The 5,284-nt window shown below is 40.2% G+C and overlaps 1 long non-coding RNA gene across 1 annotated transcript; it reads right to left on the bottom strand.

Moving 5' to 3' along the window:
• Positions 1-2,285: 2,285 nt before the first annotated feature.
• On the bottom strand, positions 2,286-3,129 carry LOC128096447 (uncharacterized). Its single transcript, XR_008213644.1, has 2 exons — positions 3,027-3,129; positions 2,286-2,466 (listed from the first exon to the last, which is right to left on the bottom strand). It is a non-coding gene; the product is annotated as an uncharacterized LOC128096447 (long non-coding RNA).
• Positions 3,130-5,284: the final 2,155 nt, after the last annotated feature.

Genomic DNA, 5,284 nt, shown 5'->3' with positions numbered 1-5,284 from the left:
AGTTTTCCAAAAGGGAAGTCTCGATAATTTCATTTTTTTCTTCCCTCCAACTTCTTTTATGTCTGTCCTCCCTCACTACTCAAATCATGGTCTCCTATTCTTTAATTATTATTGTTTTACACACACACACACACACACACACACACACACACACACACACACACACTGCTGAGTTCATTTAGTGTTGTTTATGTGATGTATTTAGGGTTCACTTCTTGGGATTTAATAACTTATCAGAGTTCTCGTTCCTGGAGAAAACTCATTCTCCCTTTCTCAGCAACTGCCACTGCCTGAATCTCTTCATTCTAGCGATAAAGCCTTGTGAGAATTTAATCCATCCACACTGGCATGCCAACTGGTGGTGTCATTTTGTAGGTCTTGCTTAGGCAATATTGCTGTGAATTCCTGATTGAAGGTTCCCTGCTATATACAGAAGAGACTATGCCACAGCAGATGAGCTATGCTGGTCTTCTTGCTTGCCCAGTCTGTGTACTCCATCTTCCTGTTCCCAGAGGACTGGGTTCAGGGGTTGTTTTGCAGATGTATCAGACGAGGATAGGAACCTCACAGACAGTTATTATCTGCATTTTAACCAGATGTGGCTTTCTATAGTAGCTTCTGTCTGCTCAAAAAAGAAACTTCTTTGATGAGGAGTGAGTATTACACTTATCCCTAGGTATAAGGATATGCATCTAGAATACAGTTGTAAACTACTATACTGCTTTAGGAAAATGGCAATAGTAAGTTCTCCTCTAAGGTCCATGACATCACTAACCAGGGATAGTTGTCTAGGTTTACAATACCCAGTATGAATCCTCTTCTATTGAAAGTTCCTCAAGTCCAATTAGACAGCTGTCGGTTACATCCAGATATAAGTGCCACTATTGTACCTTTCAGAGTATCTTGCCATTAATGTCATTGTTGTTCATAGACTTCACAGCTGAGTTGGACTATTGACTGTTTTTCTCCGTTGGCAGCTTGCATGGCTTGTTCTGCTACTATGACAGTGAATCATCTAGAAGGATATTACCAGATCATTTCCAGCTCAATTTCTCCAAGTCCTGTGTCCAACATTTATCTTCAGCATATACAGTATTAACAAGTTCTTGGAAGCAAGCAAAAGCAACATCAATAGCTTATATTGCTTTGAGTCTTTTGGCTGTCCCTAATCAATAACTTGAAAGGACATTTCTCATACCTAGTACTGGGGCTTTTACTAAATAGTCAATGACTCTTGGGGGAACATTGTCACCCCAAGTGGTACAAGTATACATATATAGATATACATTCATGTATATTTAATTAAACATAAAACAATATGTGGCTTATATGGTGCAAAGTATTCATGTTATATGTTCAAAACAAGGTTGCAGTGATGTCCTGAGCTGCAGCACAGGTTAGTGCTTCCAGAAACATCTTGGATTCGCTCTGGGCCTGACTTTTGGGGATGTGGGGTACAATTTAAGAAGCCATAGCTTAAGGAACAGCTCCCTTTTAGTATTATATATTTTTGCAGATTTGGGCAGTTTGCTATAAGATACACTAGTATTGGAGGTCCACAGAGACACACACGGTATAGAGAAATGGCCACAACATATATGGTATCCAGAAATGCTCATGTGATAATTTCTGCAAAATTACCTTAGGTCCCTTGTCTGACAGAAACCTTAATTTTTAAGCAAAAGAATACATTCCATCTCCTGTCTTGGACAGAAAGCACCAGGCTTCTAGGAAGATGACATTATTAGAGAAGAGGAGTGGCTTGTGGGGGATGGGATGTTCCATTTGTCACTGGAGATGGAAGCTGGGTGGGAAGAACTTGGAGATAACAGTTATACATCAGATAGAAACAAGATGTTTGAAAGTAAGTACAAAAGTAAGATTTAGAATTGTAGCTAGAGTTTTCCTGCCTGGCCCACAGTCAGGACAAATCTCTCTCACCTGCCAGGCCCACAGCCATTCAGACCCGACCAAGTAAACACAGAGACTTATATTGGTTACAAACTGTATGGCTGTGGCAGGCTTCTTGCTAACTGTTCTTACAGCTTAAATTAATCCATTTCCATTAATCTATACCTTGCCACATGGCTCGTGGTTTACCGGCATCTTCACATGCTGTTTGTCATCGTGGAGGCTGGCAGTGTCTCTCTGACTCAGCCTTCCACTTCCCAGCTTTATTCTCCTCCTTGTCCTGCCTATACTTCCTGCCTAGCCACTGGCCAATCAGTGATTTATTTACTGACCAATAAGCAACACACTTGACATACAGACCATCCCACAGCATAGAATCTTTATTAAGTTTATTTACTTTGTTAAGTTACTATTTGAACAGGGATTCTGGCTTCTCTGAATGCCCCCTTCTTCTCTTGAGAAGTAGAGATGGCAGCACATACCTTGAGGGGGCATTATGAGAAATCAAGCAATTGCATTCCACTTAGCATGCTTTCAGCCTTTACTGGATGACACCTAAGTATTAGAGAGAGAGACAGAGATGGGGGAGAACATAAACAGTTTTTACTGGAGTAATACATGCCAATGCACAATGAAAATTCAAAAGCAGGAAATGTACTGGCAATGGGAAGGTAGGGAAGGTATCTTAGGATTCTGTTCCATGTGGTGTTTGGTGAGGGATGCACACGCACCCAGGTGGAGGCCAAAGGGAAACTGGGTGTATTTATCAGGAACATCATCTATCTTACTTTGTTGTGACATGGTCTCTCACTGAAGCCTGAACTGACTGGCCAGCAAGCTCTGCTGTCTCCCCCAGCAGCAGTGGTTATAGATAAGGGCCTTGACTGCCCACTTTAGATTTTGGGGATCGGAACTCAGGTCCTTATGCTTTCTCTTTACCAAGTGAACTATCTCTCCAGTTCCCTTCTCAAGAACTTCTTATTTTTATTTATTTCGTATTTCTTTCTTATTTATTGTGTATGTGTTTTTATGTGAGTGTGTGTGCTTGTGTGTGTGTGTGTGTGTGTGTGTGTGTGTGTGTGTGTGTGTGTGTGTGTAGCCATAAGCTTACATACCATAGCGCTCACATGGAGGTCAAAGGACAGCCTGCAGGAGTCAATCTTCTCCTTCCATCAAGTGGGTTCCAGGAATTAATCTCAGGTCATCAGTCCTGGTGGCAATCATCCATACCTGATGAACCATCATATTAGCCCTTCAGGAATTTTTGTTGTTGTTTCTTCAAGACAAAGTTTCTCTGTGTAGCTCTGACTGTCTTGGAACTTGGGACCAGGCTGCCCATGAACTCAAGAGATCTGCCTGCCTCTGCCTCCTAAGTTCTGGGATTAAAGACAAGCACCATCATGCCCAGCTTCCTCAGAAATTTTAGTAACTTGATCTTTATATAGAAGAGTGAGGGAGAGGAGTGCATGATTAGTGTAAGAGAGAGACACATGTAATAGGAACACAATTTAGCATGCTGCCTTTAAATATGGTCAGACAGAAGACACAGTCTAAGGATAAATCAACGAAGTTTGCATCAAGAATACTGCAGAAAGTCTGCATAGCTGAAATGAAATGTGTCCAAGGCCCTCAGAGATGATGGAAGCAGTGACCACCTTACACCTCTGCATTTTTCTGCAAAAACAATTCTTTTCCTTTCATTTTCTTCTCAACTTGTCAGAACCACCATCTCTCAAGGGCATCTTGGCTAGGAGGAAGGCTTTGGCTTTTGAATGGGCATAAATAAGATGATTTGTGGCAACCTGTTACCAGCCAGGAAGGCATTTCTTTATCATGCTCTCCCAAGATAAGACAAAAGACTGCATGGAGAATCCTTGTCCTCCCAAATAAAATGTCATTTCCATGCAAATTAGCATGAAAAAAGCTGCTAAAAACCAATCACCTGAGAAGAAGAATTATGGTTGGTGGTGAATTCATGTCTGGAAAATGAAAACGTGAACCTGGGTGTATACTGTTTTGAAGAACTAGGTGTGTTTCTTTACCAGTAGATGTCACTGCAGGCATTACACACAGCCTATTTCTAAGAAACTTTCTCCTATGAATGTTGCTATAATTTAATTGGTAGAACACAGTTATGATAGGCATAAAGGGTATTTATTCTGAAAAGCAATATATTTTATCATGGTCATGAACTTGTTAAAACATTGGCTTAAGGAAGCCAACGTGTATGCTTTAAATGGGCTTAATACAATATACAGCATAAGTAATAGACACTTAAGAGGTTTTAAATATATACAGTGGGTTTTCCTGGATGTGATAAGGTTTGCTTTTCAGCATTATTCTATAGAATCAAATTCATAGGAAGAATTTAATGAGAATTCACAGACGTGACTTCTACTCTTTGTACAATTGGCATTTTATTCCTTCAAACATCCTTGAAAGTTTTCTTAGAGAAAGAAAGCTCTTTAGCTGACATGTTATCCGCTATCCTATTTCGACTTTCTCTGGCCTCTTAAGCATATACTGTCCTATATCAGGAAGTGAAATCACTAAGTCTTTTAGAAAAGTACACTTTAATAGTGTCTGGGGGAATTTATGCAGAGAAGCTCTGGCCGCACTGAAACAGATCTCTGCTCCCTTTCTCTTGCGGTCTCAGAGCTGACTCCTTAGTGCAGTTGAGTTGGCAAGGTTGAGTTAAACTGTTGTGTGAAGGGTTTTTTCTATAAATCCCTCCACTTTTTAATCCATGTGCTCTTTGGAGGTGGTTCTTACTCATGCATACTTCAAGGGCAAGGTGTGTGAATGTGCAGCCAGCCACTCTGAGACTTCCCTACACGAGAAGTCCAAGTTTAATGTGGTTAGAGGGAAGTCTAATTACCTAAGATGTTCAATGATGAACTCAATATTTTTTAACAATAAATTAAAAGTTGATTTCAGTTTTCAAACCAGAAACTTCACATATTATACACCTGACCCCATGCAGGTTGTTCCGGTCAGGCCTACCTCCACTGAGTTCATCAAGAAAGAGGAGAAAACACAAAAAAACTTGAGTTTATCATCTCCCAAACACTGAATTAATTTGGAAATATGTTACTTTCTTTTCTACTTCATATCAGTAAGCTCAGAGCTTTGTGAGTCCCTTCCCTTGCCTTTGCCTGCAAATCCTGAGGGTCTTTTTTATGATTAATTTTTTCATATATTTTGATCGTGGTTTTCCTCCTCTCATGACTCAGATGATCCCACATCCCTACTCACTCACCTTTATGTTCTCTGTCTCTCTCTCTCAACAAGAACAACAACAAAAAAAAAAACACCAAAAAACGAAACCCACAAAAACCACAAAAGTAAAAATACAAACAAGCAAAAGTCAGTG

The sequence above is a fragment of the Peromyscus californicus genome, unplaced genomic scaffold, assembly GCF_007827085.1.
Source record: "Peromyscus californicus insignis strain IS unplaced genomic scaffold, ASM782708v3 Scaffold_5__1_contigs__length_169319896, whole genome shotgun sequence".
In the NCBI taxonomy this organism is placed as follows: Eukaryota; Metazoa; Chordata; class Mammalia; order Rodentia; family Cricetidae; genus Peromyscus; species Peromyscus californicus.
Note: the sequence above shows the minus strand (reverse complement) of the source record. Positions and strands in the feature narration are given on the sequence as shown.